Source organism: Uranotaenia lowii, chromosome 1 (assembly GCF_029784155.1).
Source record: "Uranotaenia lowii strain MFRU-FL chromosome 1, ASM2978415v1, whole genome shotgun sequence".
NCBI classification, from domain to species: domain Eukaryota; kingdom Metazoa; phylum Arthropoda; class Insecta; order Diptera; family Culicidae; genus Uranotaenia; species Uranotaenia lowii.
In genome coordinates, this window is record NC_073691.1 from 39,045,991 (window position 1) to 39,063,795 (window position 17,805).

At 30.0% G+C, this 17,805-nt stretch overlaps 1 protein-coding gene across 11 annotated transcripts in view; it reads right to left on the minus strand.

Moving 5' to 3' along the window:
• LOC129739391 (uncharacterized) overlaps positions 1-17,805 on the minus strand; it is a 485,831-nt gene that overhangs the window by 234,970 nt on the left and 233,056 nt on the right. The window lies entirely within an intron of this gene.

Below are 17,805 nucleotides of genomic sequence, written 5' to 3' on the forward strand. Positions count from 1 at the left end.
CCTCCTCAAAACTACGGCTAGACAAATTTTACTACTGGCTTCTGGCTAATACTTCATCTCACTGGAAACTTACACTTCATCCTCTGCACTCAGCCCTTCATTGCCTGCAGTAGGCGGCCCTAGAGTTCGCTCTTTAAAATTCTGATAAAAAATAATTTCTGTTCTGCTGTATTTTGTTTTGTTAATAGTGATTTGGAATCATCGTTTAATTTTTCTTCAATTCTGCGATGCCCTCGAAGTATTTTATTTCTAAATCTAAATTCAACTCTGATAGATAATGAAATAGGATTATGTACTCTGGAGCTTTTGCAATACTTGTTTCATTGATTTGCTCTTGAATTTCAAGCTCTCATTCTTGATGTATGATTTTTATTAATTTGAAACCCGTTGTCCGTAAATTCTGCCGGCTCGTCAAGTGATTAAGAGCACTTGTCCATTTGGCAAACTGAGCTAAACCTAAATAAAAAGCGGCGAATTACTACTAGTTATAAAAGCAGTTACTGAACAAAGCCTTTGAAACGCCGTTTACTCAATATTCATAATTTGTGACGAAAAATAAAAACAAAATTAATTCGTCAAAAAAGCAGCTGTGGTTATGTGTTAAGTACCAAAAAGCATTCTTTTTAAATTATAAATTTACATCACATAAAAAATATTCATGTAAAATTCTATTTCTGTTAATTCAAACATTGTTGTTTCTGTTGGTGTGTAAATTTACATTAAAAAACCCGTTCTGTGTCGTGTAAAATTGTTGTCAAATATTTTCAGTGCTGTTGAGGATTCAGGTTGTTTACTGTGATGCAAAAAATCTGTGAAATAACATCATAAATGACATAATTTTACATTACAAAATCAGGCTCTGTGGCATGCAATATTAAAGTTTATCAATTTTAGTGCTTTTAAGGATTCATTTTTTTTGCTGTGTAGTAGTTAATAGAGTAATTTACACGCAATCCTCGTCACTTTTGTGTTCAATCATTTTCAAATTCAAATTTTATAGCCAGAAACCGACGATTGTAGGAGCGTATCGGCGAGCTAGTGTACATTTTTTCGTTTCACTTAAAATATGTTTTATACATAAGTTTAGTTCCTCGAAAAAGAATAAATAATAATTTGAAACAATAGATGAGGAGCTCAAATGGTGTTGAAATTCTTATCCGAAAGACTGAAATCCGAACATAACCTCGAATTTACTCCCGGTGGAAAAACGAACAAAATTGTCTTGCGTGAGCTTTCATTACGTAGTATGAAACAAAATGTAAACAAACAGTTTTATTTCAAAAATAATTACAAAAACTTATATGAAGTAGTCACAACTGTTTTCCATTTAGAATATTTGTAGTTTGAACAACATATTATACATGTTAAATAAAACTTTTAAAATTGTTTTGAGAACTTTTGCAGCAACTTTATTTGCATTCTTAGGATGTTTCATACAACGTATTGAAAGCTCACAAGAGATATAAACAAAAGCATCTGAATTTTTTTTCTAGAAACTTTCTCTTGAACTTAAAATCTTAGAAATGCAACATTCAAAATTATTTCCTAGATTGATGAAGCGATTTGAGTAAGAGTTTTGTATTCTTTCAAAAAAATTTAAATTGCTACAAGCTACAAGACGGAAAGAATAGGAGCCTTTTTAAAAATGTTCATTTTCATGAAATTGACAGTTCAATTTATAATTTTTATGTTGATATGCGGATTGGTTTAGCTCTGTTAGGTTCTTTTCTTCCTATTTTCACCACAATCTGCAGACAGTCTTCTGTATATCTTTTTAAGAATTATATCTTTCTTTTCTTTGACGGACTTTAAACCTGTTTCTGTTTCTGTTATTATGTTTAACACCTAAATTTTTCGTTATGTTTTGTCATTTATGTAACCGTTGTAAAGACTGTGCTTCACAGGATCATTTCTGTAGGCTAGTTTTCATCACTAGTATCCGTTGTAGTTTTTTCATAGTTTTAGGATTTGTTTTAAAGGAATCAGATCCGGAACTAAGTAGATTAGCAGAAGTTTGGTAATGTATCAAAGATTTAACGATGTCGTTGGTTGTGGTGATCATCCCTCTTTTATTGATTCTTCTTCCATCATTATAAATTTGTGGCTTTTAATCCATACTTTTGAGTTTTATTCAAACTGGCCTTTGTGAATCCAAAATTGTAATCCTACAACAGCTTCAAGAAACTCAGGAGTCAAATACCAGACGTGGTATGAAAATGCTTCAAGAGCACCTTTATTATTATTTTTTTACTAAACCTAGATGAGTTTCCGATCCAAGCCTTGCCAAGGTCGCTGGTTTTCAATTTATTTATATTGGTTCAAGTCACATGTTCTGCTTACAAAGTTATGAAAAACACTGTAGCATTGTCACTAAATTAATAAATTTCAGTACTGAAGGATTGCAGGTTTACCAATATTCTCCAATGAAAGAAAATATGGAAAAACTTAAACGATTGAGAAAATGGTTCCCAAAGATTCAGATTTTTTTGCTATCTTTTTATTTATTTAATATGAAAAAGTAAAAGCAAAACTAGAATTTCTGTAAATTTTTTCACATGCGTCAAAACGCTCCTAAATGTTCTACAATTTTTTTTCATCTAAAAGTCTTGACGCCCTAAAGCTGGTGTAGTTTTACAGTGTTGCCAAAATTAATTGCGATTTTTTTTTTTTGAAAATTTCCTTTTTTCCATAGCAGGTTCTAAACAAATTCGAAGGTGTTTGTGGGTCGCCTTAGAGACATTTGAATGAGTCCATATTTTGCCAGTACTATTTCATCATTGATTGAATAAATTTAAAACAACCTTGCCAGTATGAAAAAGAAACATTTTTTTTTACAACAGATGTACTTAGTGAGATGATGACAAATCATAATCATATTCTCTTTTTGTCCCCCACTACTTTCAATATTTAAAAAGGGTGTAAAGTAAAAGGGTGTAAAAAAATTTTAAAATATATTTTTTTAAATAACCGAATGTTCAAACATTTACAAGATAGAATTACAATTTGTCGATGACGGAAATTATTTAATAATTTGGGTTGCATATTTAATGAAATATTGGATCTATTACAATTCGAAACTTACATTTTGTTCAATTTAAACAGTAAACAGATATGTTGCAAACATGCTCTTGTCAAATATATAAAATATTATTCAATGTAATATTTCTTTCCATCGTGATATTTTTGCTGAAAATAATCAAATTTTTTGTAAGCTTACTAAAATTTGATAAAAAAAACACCACTAAAGCTTCTTTGGGTCCAAACGCCTTAAACATTCCGTTAATTCTGGGGTTTAAAAAAAAATAAACCAGGCTGAAGAACACAAACGCCCTCGACCTATCATTAAGTTCGCTGACGTAATTCATAATTGTAATGCAAATTCACGAGTCATTATTGTGTCATACCTATCAAAAATTATTTCGTTTTCACAAACATAACGAAATTTATTAAGTTTGTATATTTTGATTTTTATCACGGAAATATAATAAATTTGTAAGCCTTAGTTAAATATATCACAAGGCAAATCAGACAATTTCAAACTGTTAAGGGAGATGAATTAAATTATCCTAATAACATTTCTGTTAGATTTTGCGTTTCAGCGCAGGATTTAATTGAGAATTTTAATTTTGTGAATGTTAACACCATCTTAGCGAGAGGTAAATAAAAAATTGACCAAAACTTGCTTTTTGTAGTTTTTTTTTCAAACGTCTAAAATTCTTAAAAAAAAAGCCATAGATAACAAAATAGTTATTGATGCAATAAATTGCAAAAAGTGTTTTTTTCCGCACGAGTCGTATATTTATCCAAACGAGGCTTGCCGAATTGGATAATTACGAAAAGTGTTGACAAAAAAATCAAGTTTTGCAACGAGTTGCATACACATTTTTTTAAAACGACTGAAAATACCATCAAGAATCAATTTATTTACCTTAAAGTACAATTTGTTGTTTCTTCATCCACACTAAAACAGTGTCGAAGAGAAGCACTTTTGGATACTGCTTTAAAAATAGCTACTTTTTGAAACTATTTATTTTGGTAGAAAAAGCAGGCTTTTTAAACACCAAACCTCTTTTTGAAAAAAAAACATTTTTTTAAAATTTAGTTTTGCAACTCCGCTGAAAAATATCAGTTTTTAAAACTTACTAATTTTGGTTGCATAAAGGCCTACTTTTTTACCTTTAAAAACAGTGTCGACAGTAGAATTAAAAGATACCGTTTTGAAATCAGTGTTGAATAGTGCTTCTTTTCTACACTGTTTTAAATTCGAAGGAAAACTAAAATCGTTTTCTGCAGGTATCGTGACTGGATTTTAACAAAGGTATTTTCCAACATTATAAAAAATTGTGTTTGCAAGTCGTTGCAAAACTTGATTCTCTTGACATGCTTGTTGGATAACGTTACGTCTCGTGCTGAAAAAATCCGCGACGTAGCACCTTAAAAGAATTTTAAGTAAAGACATATTGTTGATGAGTTCTTGTCAAATAAAGATATAGAACTTAAGTCGCGAATGACATAAAGATGTTAAAACTACTGTAATCGAAAATAATAGATATGCGATTTTAAAAATAAAAGGTTTGCCGTTTTTAACATTATAACTCTCGTTTTTCAATTGGGTGATTTTCTTCGGAATCATATGATGCAAGTAACAAAATCATTTATAAAGATTGAACATGTCAAGAGTTTATTTATATCTCTATCTCCATGCAAAGCCCCGTGAAAATTTCAGATTTTCTGATCAAAAGAATTATAAGGAATTCGTGGGAAATATGGCATTTGTACTTTTCAAAAGTCCTTTATGGTTAACCACATCCAGTTGGTCCTGAGAACTTCATTTTGAAATCAATTTGCAATAACAGTGGTTTATCACTTTTTGATTTTAACAAGTTTGATTTTGATTTTTTTTAAATAATAATCAAACACAACAAACTTGTTTTTTTTTTGGTCATTCAAAAGTGTTTATCTCGACTGCAACTTGAAATTTCCTTTATTTAGCTTAATCTTTAGAATAACAAGGATGAAACTAGAATACTAAAAGAGCAGTTGGCGAACGGTTTTAATGCCAGTGTTATGAGCCGTTAAACCATGTCATTTTTTGGCATTTCGCTTTTTCGAATGCATTTGTTCGATAACTGATACTTATCGAAAAAACAAATTTAAAAAAAAAAACTTTACTTGAGTCCATGGGTGGCCAATATTTTAATTAAAATTGAGGTATTTTTAAACTATCGAAAAGCAGAATCTAAATTTTTTTTATGAAAATTTCGCACCATGGATCTATTTGTGGGCTCTTTATGTTCATTTTTTTTTATTGTAGCGGCCCACCACACTCTCCCACACATTGAAAGAAAAATAACTTTGCATATATTCAAGGGTCTTTGGGTTTAAAAACTTTTGGCCCACGGACTAAATTAATTTTGAATATCCAAGACCCCCCGAATTTATGCTAACGTTTTTTTTTTATTTCGATGTATATTTAAGGAGCCCACAAGCGAAATTTTTATAAACAAAATAAATTTCTGCTTTCCGCTAGCTTCCAAATAAAGCAATTTTGGTGAAATTGGCCACATTTTTTTAGTCTTCACTGGACATGAGTTTTATCAGTCCCATTTTTGTTATTCTGAGATTAATTCCAATGTTTAGATCCTGAAAAAACATATATAAAATTGCATTCATGAATATTGGTTCAAGGAATAAAAAAATAAATCCTGTGCACTAGTCTTAAGTTCAAATTTCCTGTCGTTACCATATTTTGTAGAAAATTTGTTATCTTTTTAACTGGTTTGTTGAAAAAACAAATTCATTCATTTACCTTAGGTGACATGACAATATATTATGACTCTTTTTTATCTCAAACCATTAAGAATAGACCTCAAATCACTATTTTTTTGTACTGTAGTATTTGAGCTGCTCCTTTCAACGGAGCCATTCGAAGCAAAAAATTATCATCGAACTCTCCGCGTCTTGCTTCATAAAGCACATTTTTTTACTTGTTACGGGCTTTGCGATTATATAACACGTAAAAAGCATGCTTTCACTTCGAACTCCCGGAAGGAGAAGAAAGCATTATTAGCATATGGATCAGATTTTTTACTTTGCTTCCTGATTTTCATGTGAGAATGCCTGTGGGTTTTTTTTTATATTCTTTCGGGGTTTTGCTAAAATTTTTGTTGACTAATGGTATTGGGCGATGAAAAATGTTGTTTGAGATAAGACTTACATTTAGCTGTCCCTAGACATGATGATTTGGCTACTGATGGGTGTTTTTTTTTGTTGAAATTATCTCATTCTGTTACAAGCTTTGATAACAGTGATATTTCAGAAAGGAATGTTATGTTTTGTCATCGAACCTTTTCTGACATACAACCGCACAGCCATGAATGAACCTTGCCCTTGACATATCCTCAATCGAACCAATTATCTAAGATCATAAATCGCAACAATTTAAATTTATTACAATCTATTCGGAACATAAAAACAGTTGTAGGAGGCAAGCAAGAATAAAATAAACCATCATCAATCACTCCTGATTGATATTCAATAAACTTCTTCGTTCTCTCTTCATTGGGTTCTTTGGAATTCTGTGGAGTAGCAGCGGCAAATAAAAAAAGATAAAAAAAAAGAAAGCAAAACTTCCCCTTAGAAACGCAAACCAGGAACCGGAAGCCACCATAGGAAATATTATCGCTGATAAATGGGCTTTGATGGCAATAAGATACGCTGCTTTATTGAGAGATTTTTGCCTCGGTGTTCCTATTTTGGATGTTGGATGGAGTTTTGCTGCCACAAGGTTTGCAGTTTTATGGCCATTCCCATACGACTATATAACTGGGTAGGAATGTTCGTATGAATGTAAGCTTTCTGTGGTTAGGCAAGTTCCTCTTCCTGCTAGTCTGGCAGAACGTGCTTCCGGCCAATTCAAAATGTGTTCTGGTTGTATGTACATTTGTACGGATATGATGATTTACACTCACCCTGTACCAGAGAAAGCTTCTCGTTGCCTTGGGAAATAATTTTATCGATGCTGAATGGGGGGATAAAAATTTACACGCAAAACGATATTTTGTGGGAGGAGAAGTGTTTTTCGGGCTTCAAACAAAACGAAACAGTTGGTTGTTGAGTAATTGGCATGTAGAAAATGCTTTGCGGTTGTCAAAGCCTAAGCTCAGGGTGTGATTCAATTTTTAAATCTGGAAATGTTCAAAGTCAAATTCAAATATCTGATTCCATAAGCATGTCCAATTTAAGAAACACAGTATAGATTACTCAAAAGAGTTCCGAAAATAAAGCGTGTTCTAGAATAAGGATGACAGAATTTTTTCAGCACGTATCCGGGCCGGAAATCCGGAAAATTTCATATAAAAACATGGGAAAATACAGGCATTTGATTTTAAAACTGACGACCAATAATCCGGGCAAAATCCGGGCCAATTTTGTCAAAACCCAGAAATTACTTAACAAAAATCAAGAATAAAAAAAATTGGAAAAAAAATCCATCAAAATTTATCGACAGATTCAAAATCGTTTTTGAAACTTGAAAAAAACCTATCATGGATTTTTTTTATAAAAATTGTTTTGGAGGCATATTAAAAAAAATTTTACAACACAATTTGTTTTTTTTTTTGTTTGATTTACCAAATAAAGTGAATAAATACGGGAATTTTTCGATGAAATTTGAGCAACCAGGTTGGGCCGAACTCTTCCCAAATTTTATATTAAATTTTCGGGCAAACCCAAAAAAAAACCGGGCAATCTGACAACCTTATTCTAGATCTTAATGTTTGTATTTCTAAACAAAATTTTCGGTCTAACGGCATAACCTGGTGAACAAAATTCCTGAAATTCACTAAATTTTCTCGTCTCGTTCCTTCCGTATTCGTGGCTAACACCTGTTTTGCAGGACACTCGACTAGCAATCTGCAACGGCTAGACAAACAGTTTTCAGTAACAAGGATTCATAGATTTACATTTTTTTATCATTTAGCGAAAAAATGTAACACCAACAGTTCGATGTGGGTTTAAGACTATCTAAATAAAATCCCTCTAAAGTCAGGGTAGAGGTAGAAAGTAGTAATTTTGGATGCTTTCCAAACGCTGACAAAGTGCTGACAAATTCTGTCTCGAAAATAAAAAAAAAAATAACCCAAAATTTTATTTGCAATTCGTTTAAAATTTGAAGGTTTTTTTTTCAAAATTTAAAAAGTTGGAATTCAGTGAAAAATAATTTAAAATCCAGTATTGATCAATCCAAGAAGCAAAATCAGAATCCAGTTAATATTCAGTAAGAATTCAGAAAAAAATAAGTCATAAATGGTTAAGAATTCACTCAGAATGCTGTCATTATTTAAAATGCAATCAATCAGAAATCAGCCGAGATTTTTTGAGAAAAATTCAGTTAGAACTTATATTGCTTCCAAATGCTTCAAAAAGCAGTAAAAAAAATCAAAACTAAGCCTAGGTAAAGTGCTAGTAAGAAAAATAAACGAAACTTACTGAAATTCGGTCGAAATTTGGCGAATACGATTCAAAATGCTTTTGAAATTCAGTAAAAATTAGGTCATAACTCAGTTATTGTTCTTTTGAATTTCAATCGGAATCCACTGAACATAACTAAACAATCAACACAGTATTCATACAGCTTTCAGAATGTTGTCAAATGCGACAAAAGTTCTTTTATTAATTAGTAAAAACTTAGTCAGAATTAAGTATGAATGAAGTCATTATTTTAGTAAAGTTAAATAAGTTAAGTTATGTAAGAATACAGCCAAAATTGAGCCAAAATTAGGTCAGTTAAAATATGATCAGAAATACTCTTCACGAGAAATGCTGTTTTAATAATGTCAGTAAAACTTGAGACCAAAATGCAAATTGCTTTAAGGACTAAATCAAAATTTAGTTTAAATATGGTTTAGGTTAAATCAGGATCCAGAAACGGTTCAATTAGTAATACTTCTGGGTTCAGTCGGAATTTGATCAAAACAAAGTTAAAACGTGGGCAGAATATTGCCAAAATTTTTTTAGAGAGCTTGATTTTTGTTTTGTCTGTGATTTTAACGCTTCCACGTTATTCATCCCTTACAGTTTAAGAGAGCAGAACTAACATAGTCATAATGCAGTCAGGATTAGGTAAGAATTCTTCTGTTTGAATACAGATTAAATTTAATACGATTTCAGCCAGGGCCGGAAGGAAGAACTGTCTCTTGAGGGGTTTTGGTAAACAATTTTTCCTATAGAATTTTTGCTTGAAATCGCATACATAAATAACAGTAAAAAATTGAGTACTTTTAATTAGAAGTTTTTCATTTAAAACCAGTATGTTCGAAAATAAGTCCAGTTTGTTTCCAGTTTTTTGAAGCTATCAAAAATAAATGAGGGATCTTGAAGGCTTCACTTGAAAGAAAATTTTAGTTGAAAATATTTAGAATTTTAAAGAATAAACATGAAAGGTTAATTTTTTTTTAAAGAACACAATCTTCAAAATTAATTGAGATCTTAATTTATGATAATGGTTTTACCCGTTTTGTTATTTTGGGCAATTTTTTGTCCATTTGAAATCCGTATATGAAAACTGCATTTTTAACCTTATCAAATATTCAGAATTCCTCATTTGAAATAGTTTTCAGATGAAGACGAAAAACAAAAATTTAAAAATAATTTTGATCCAAAAATTACATTTATTACAGAATCCTTTACCAGAAATCTCTTATTTGAATTTTGAATCTTTATTTTTCTATATTCATTTTTTCCTCAACTATTTATTCGTTATTCAACGAGTGAATCTGAATGAATAATCCGAATGATGGAGCTGGATATTTCAATTCTGGATCATCATTATGCTTTTTTATTAAAAAAAAATATCAATTCTCCATAAGAATTTAGAGTAAAAATTTCAAACCCACATCTTATAAATAGTTGGTTATTTTAAAAATTTCCTTTCAATATTCTTGTATGATGAATTTCGAACATGGGAAATAAATCTAGTTTTAGTTTCAAATGCAAAACCAAGATTTAAATCAGTATTTTGTTCTTATGATAAACCGAACTGAAAATCAAGAATAGTAAACTGAGTACAGATTTTAAAATCCGATCACAGGCAACAAATTTTGATTTTTTTTAAAAATTTGGAACCAAATCATTGGATATGATTCAAACCATAGCTTACCAGATATTTTTCCGCACTAATACGGGCAGGGCAAATCCGGGTTATTCAATCTTAAAACTTTTTAAAAGTCGGGCATTCGATTAAAAAGTTTAACCCAAAATCTAGGCAATATCTTGGTAAATTTGGAAATCCTCCAATTAAAATCATATTGTTCTTCAAATACTGTCTAAGAAAATACATCAACAATTAAGGAAAACTGTAGTAGAGTTTTGGATCTGGGATAAGATTTCGAGGTTTTGGCCTTACTTCTGTATCGAGATTGTTACTCTTGATTCATTTTAGCCGTTCATCAAAATTTGATAAAGAATTTTAGTCGTTCATCAAAATTTAGGGCTTATTGGCAATTTTTCCAATTTTTTTTAAATTTGGCCGAAGTTCAATCAAAATATGATCAACATTTAATAAGAAATCAATCTGAATTAAAATAGTTTACAGCAGAAATAAGCAACGCACGGCCTGCCTGCCTGCCACATGCGGTCTCCAAGACCTGTTTGTTCGGCACACGAAGCGTTTTCAAAATTGAATTTATTTATGGATGTTTTCCTTCGATAAATTATCCGTTATAATTAAACACTTGAACGGAAATAATGAATACGTCGATGACTTGTTATGAACTTGACTTAACGCCACGTGAATTAATTTGCATTTAACCCACAATAAAGTAGATTAGTGGTTCTTTTTTAAGATGGGAAATATCTGTGTGATGGGAAATTCACTGTGATTTTTTAAGCAAAAGTGCAAACATAATACAGACCCCGTTCGATTTATGCAACATCCGATATTGAAAACATTCGTGCTGAAGAATCAATATTTATACAGCTTAAAACTAATATCATTGAGCCTATCTAATAAACCAAACGCGAATATAGTATTTTACATTAATTTTGAACTTCAAATTTGTATTTGACATTAACAAAATAAAGAAGAAAAAAGTGACCAAATCAGTTTGATTTTGGCAACATTTGTTTTTGGCAACACAAAATGTACTGGCGGGTTGCTATAACCAAACGAGGTTGTTTTTTTTTTTCATTTATTCCAATTTTTTTCTAAGACTGTAAGTCGGCAAAATCAAATAAAAAAATCAAGGACTCTTTATGACGACACGATGATGATTATAATTGCGCTCTTGTCAAAAATGGAATTGAAAGTTAAAATCATTTTATAAAAAGGTTACTTAATTGCCCAGTTTTATCCAGATTTTCCCAGATTTTTAATTAAAATTTGGGAACAACCCGGCCTGGCACATTTGCCTGGATTTCATTGAAAAATGGCCGGATTTTGGCGGGATATATTCGCTTTATTTGGCAAATTAAACAATATCCAAAACGATTTTTTTGGAAAAAGTTTAATAAAAATGATCATTTTTAAAGCTTAAAATGCGATTCAAAATCTGTCGATTACATAACTCACATATTTTTATCATTTAACGAAAAAAAAATTGGAAAAATAACAATTCGATACGGGTTTAAGATAATCTTAATAAAACCTCTTCAAAGGTGGAGTTGGGTACGAGAGGGTTAATACTGATATTTCAGATAGTAGGGGAGAATGGGGATACTTGATCCCCTTTTCATATTTTCATCATATTTTTTTGGGGAAATTTAGCAACTCGCAGTCTTTAGCATTTTCTGACAGCGTATAATTTCAAGTTTTTATGTTCCAAAAATTTGTAATATACATGAACTTGTAGATGAACTACAAGCTTTTCCGAGACTTGATCCTTAAACCTCATCCGAATCAGGTTTCGTTACCATTATCAGCCCTCGATGTGTCAATTTGACAATAAAAGCTCAAATTTTCATAACATTTGGCGTGTTCAACCGTTTTAAACAAAACTTTTATCAATAGAAACCTAGTAATGTCAGAAAAATATGTTAAGAACATTATATATAGCTAAAGCTACTTGTTTTCTCGTTCAGGAAAAATGGTGTAGTTCATATACTATACGTCAAAAATTATTTCGTAATGCATATGAAAGCTGCTAAGTTAATGTCTACATCATGAAACAAAGAAATTTTTTTTAAATTTTTTTCAATGAAAAGGTCATAAAAAGTTCAAAAAAGTGGTTTGAAAACCCTACTTTTTATTCGATTGCTAGTTAATACTGTTTGAGCGATGGTAAAGTTTTTGAAAAAATATCACTACAAAATTTATTCTAATTCTAACATTTTGTTGTTTCTAGACTTTTAATGCAAAAAAAAATGAATTTAAAGTTGACAAATTTGCGCGATATTTTAATAAATTGAAATTTCATCTGTTTTTGTGGTCCATCGTCAGGTTGTACCCGGATTTTCAGTTCTTTTAATTTGTTTGAACCAATCAAAAGTATATTCATGGGAAAGGAAATTTATTTCTTTTGATGTAAGTTTTATATGAAATTAATTATAATTCAAACTCAAATAGATTTTACTTTAGGAATGTCAAATTGGCACTCTAAGTCGGAAACGGGAGTTTTTTTTGTCTAGGCCTCTAGGGTTCGTCCATAAAAAAGTAAAGATACAATATTCAAGAACTTTTGAAACCATTTGGAATCCTTAAAGAAATTTTTGTTCCTTGAAGCTTCTGAGAAAAGTTACAAGCCTTAAAACTTGAAAAAGTCTCAAATTGAAACTCTAATGAGGATGAGGATTAATTCAGGGAGCCCTGACCCTAGGCAAAATCGAGAAAAATCCGATGATAAAAAGTTTTTGGAATTTTTTTCCATATAATTTCTCAGTTAACAGAAAGTATCAGGAAAAGAGAATCCTTAAAGTTTGTCTTCTACCCTAGAGTCATTGCTGACTTCAAGGCGGAAGTTTCTAGTTTTTTGATAAATACAGTATTTTTAGTCCTTTTACCAGATAATCACTAGATAAACATAAGTTATTGAACAGCTATTTATAATTTCATGATAACCAATAATCACGATCATTTCAGAAAAAAAAATGTATGTTTAAGGACTCTAGAGATCAATTATACCCCTAACATAGATTTCAGAAAACTTCTTTTAAAACAGGCATGTCAAACTCGTTTAGATGTGCGGGCCGCATTAAAAAATTTCTATGACGTAGAGGGCCGTACCCAAAATTAGTTTAATCGGTACATTCAGCTTTAGTTTTTTTTGCAGTAAAATTTTACATAAAAATCAGTGGTGTTTTTTTTGTGACAATTTAAGACGGGGCTGCGCGGGCCGCAAGCGGCCCGCGAACCCCCAGTTTGACATCCCTGTTTAAAAAAAAATGAGAGTTTACTATTGCTTTGAAAATATGGTTATGAAGTTCATATTGGAATAAATATTTTAATTATAACTTTTTTATGTAAATTTTTCAAACAAAGCTCTACAAGGCTGGAAGAAATATCAATTTCTTCTTTTGTCACCCCCCCCCCCCCCTTCGAAATTTCCAAAAACCCGAAGGGGGAAATAAATAAAGTTTGAAATATTTAATGTAAATTTCTAAAAAAAATTCAAAAATCCAAAAGTTTACAAAACGAAAAAAAAAATTTGGTAGATGGAAGTTATTTCACCTTTTGTATTCTTGATTTTAGGAATTTTTCGATAAAAATTACTTGTTTTTTAAGTTTTGTACAATGATATTGAGTTAAACTATGTTGCGTACAAGCTTTCGTGAAATTTATTCCAATTTATTTGTTTTTCACATTATTTTTTATTGTCCCCTCCCCCCTCGCGATGTGTCAACTCCGAGTGACAAAAGAAAGATTTGAAATTTGTTCCGGCCTAACTTGAAAAATAATATTTTTTAAATCTGTTAAGGTAACAGCATTTTTGTTTTCTTCTATTTGGCACATTTTTCTAGAACATTTGATATTTGTAAGACATTCCGGTTTCGAGATATAGCGAAGGAATCACGTATCCCCAGAGATCAAATATCCTCATATAAGCTTATTCATTTTGGATGCTTTCCAAACGCTGACAAAGTGCTTTACAAATTGAATAACAATTCTTTCTCGAAAATTGAAAAAAAAACCCAAAATGTAGTTTTTCTTTTCAAAATTTATACAGTATCTTGCCAAAATTTAGTCAAAACTTAGTTTTGAAGGAATTTAATGGCTTTACTTTCAAAATCGGTTAGAATTTGGTGAAAAATAGTTTGAAATTTAGTTTTGATTATCCCAGTAGCAAAAGCAGAATTTAGTTGATATTCAGTTAGAATACAGAGAAAGTTCAAACAAAAATGGTTTAGAATTCAGTCCGAATGCTGTCATTATTTAGTCTGCATCGAATCAGAAATCAGTCGAGATTTTGTGAGAATTTGTCAAAATTCAGTAAGAATTTCTAATGCTTTCAAATGCTGTCAGAAAGCAGTATTAAATCAAAATCAAGCCCAGGTTAAATGATCGTAAGAAGAGTAACTGAAAATAACTGGAATTTAGTCGAAAATTTATCAAAACAAATTCATAAAGCTATCGAAATTTAATAAAAATTGATTATAACCCAGATATCGTTCCGTTGGAATTCAATTAAAATCCAATAAACATTTAGTACAGAACTCAGTGAGTATTCAGCAGGGCCGGATTAAGCCAAGGGCAATTTTTCACGGGGTCCCTCTATGAATATTTTCATTATATGCCATCCCAGAGAACACATAATTTTTTAAACATACAAAGAAACAGTTAACATCTCGTTATATTGCTCCAAATAAACATCATTTCTGACATTTTCAAAAAAAAAATGTTACTCTGTCACGTGCAAACATTGAAAAATTTAATGATAGATATTTAAACTCTTTTCATTTAAGTATTAATCACTTGGTATGAGCTTCATCGAAAGTAGAATACAAAATTCCCTCATGACTATTGAGAAGTAACATGAAGACTTAAGACAAAGAATCTAAAATAAAAAAAAAACTAAAAAAACAGAATTAAATTCAAATTTCATAGATAAAGACAGTCAAACATTGAAATTCAAAACCCTTAATTGAATTTTATTCAGATTCATAATTACAAAACTCAAATTAAAATAGAATTATCAAATAACAAGTTAAATTCAAATACAAAATTGAGAGTTAAAGTTACAATCAGAGTAAAGGAGGAATAGCAATATTTATAATTCGAATCCATATGTTTATTTCACTTTCATATATTTTAAATAAAAAATGGGTTCATGTAATGTGATGAAACTTTAAAAATATTATGCGGATTTAAACTTAAAAATAAAAATGATTTATTAATAAAAAAATGTATAAAAATAACGAATTATTTGTCGGAAGCTCTTCTCAATGTGACCAAAGTTACCTTCGAAAATAATAATGATAAAAATAAATTAAAAATGCTCATTTTTCAGAAGGTCTGCTGAATCCTGGGTTTTTCCTTTAGAAGAGGATAATTTAAAAAAAAAAATTTACATCAGAATCAAAAGTTTGAAATTTGGGCCAAATCAGTTTGAAAAGTTTCAGTTAGAATTTCAAAACTCAGATTCAAATAGGAATTAAAATTCAATAATAGAACTCAGTTTTGCCGATTGATCCTATTTAGCTACAGTTAACTTTTATCATTCGATTTTTTTCAAAATTCAAAAGGATATAAAGATGAATCAACGCAAATTTTAATAACAATCGAAAACTACTATGAATTTGGCATACTCATACTAATGCTAATAAAATGAGCGTTCCAGATTGCCTGGTTTTATTAATTTTATTCCCAAAAAAACCCTAAAGAAACTTATAGTTTAAAAGGATTCTAAATGTTTTTCTCAACTTCCTCACTTTTAAAAATTTCTGGAAATTTGCTTTCAAAATCTGCTCATTTCTGCATTTTTTTTAAATTTTGAAAAATCTATTAAAATCTATTCCCCGGAAAAGCCGTTATAATTTTTTAATGAAGAGAAAATACTTCCTTATCAGAACAAAAACTCCTGAAATATTTTTATTTAATACATTGAAGAAAGTGATGTTTCTTTTTTGTAGGGTATGCATTCCAGATTCCCCGGATTTATTCGCACATGCCCGACTAATCAAAGTAAAGGGGACACATAAAGCAAACTAAGGTCTAAAATTAGGCTTGGTTTGTCTGTGTCTTTTTTATGCAAATTGTTTTTTCTGGGAGTTTATTTAAAAAGAGATTTGAACGCTGCTGACGTGTCTTGATGAAAAAAAATTTAAACTTTAGATAGTTTTTATAGTTTTTTTCTCGAATTATCACTGAACTTAGATTTCTCTGGATTTTATGTTGAAAAATTGAGATAAAATGGCTAGATATTAGCAGGTTAAGTAAAAAATTAGTGCTGAATTAATCAGCCAAAAAATGCGTGAAAAGCCCTGCAAATGCTTACTCTAGGGAGCCCCCTTAACTTATATAAGAGTGAAACTATTCGAGTTATGATATCAAGGGGGCCTCTTACTTGTTATGTTGAACATTTCAATTCCGGTTTTCATTTATTTATTCAAAGTTTTCTATAACTTAAAGCAGTATGATAAAAGTGAATTTAAATGTTTTTAGTCGCTAGTTTTTTTAAAGTTATGAAAAATAAATAAGGGATCTTGAAGGCTTACTTGAAAGAAATATTTTGGTGAAAATAATAAAAATCAAAATTTGGTGAAAATATTTAAAAATAATTGAATATAAAGGAATAAACCTCAAAGATAAGGTTTGGGATTCAAATAGATTTTATTTTAAAATCTTGTAAACTCGATACATTCAGATTTTAATTTTAATCTTTGTTTTTAAAGTTTCTTCAATATATGTAAACTTCAATATATGTTACACAACTAACCAATAAAATATATTTCAAGATGAATTTTCCAGAACTTGAAGATTAGGAAGATAACTTATTTTATCAATCGGAAATTATCATTAAAAATGTATTTCAATATAAATATCGCGTGAAAAAAAAATTTATGCAAATTAAGATTTTTCAAAGAACGCAATCTTGAAAATAATTTCAGATCTTATTTTATGATAGTGGTTTTCACCTTTTTTGTGTCTTTTCGCAATTTTTTAAAATGAAAATCCGAATGTGAATTCTGCATATAAAACCTCAATGCAAATTCTGAATTCCTGATTTGAAAAAAAATTCTGAATTTTCATCCGAAACAAAAATTTCCAATAATTATTATACGAAAAGGACATTTCGTTGGCCAGAATCTTTAACCAGAAATCTCTTTTTTCATTTTGAATCTTTATTTTTTTCTTCAATTATTTATTTGTTATTCAACGAGTGAATCTGAAAAAAAATTCCGAGTCTTGGAACCGGATATTTCAATTCTGGGTCATCGTTATGCAATTTTTCCAAATTTCAATTCTCCATAAGAATTAAGAGTAAAAATTTCAGATCCAAATTTAAAAAATGGCATTTTAAATATTTTCTTTCGATATTCCTGTATGATGAATTTCGAACATGGAAAATGAATCTAGTTTTAGTTGCAAATACTAAACCAAGACTCGAATCAGGATTTTGATCCAATAATGAACCGAATTTGGCAATTCTTCAATTAAAATCAATAAGATAAATTGTATTTTAATTTTATCAAAACGCGTTAGAAAATGTTTTTTATTGGATACAATTTACTCAAAAAATTGTTTTGGACGCTAATAAAATAATTGTGACCACACAATTAAAAAATTTCTTTAAATTAGCAAGTAAAGTCTAAAATTTTAACAAAATCTGGGTAATCTGGCAACATGAGTGAGTCTTATCTTACTATTTGAAC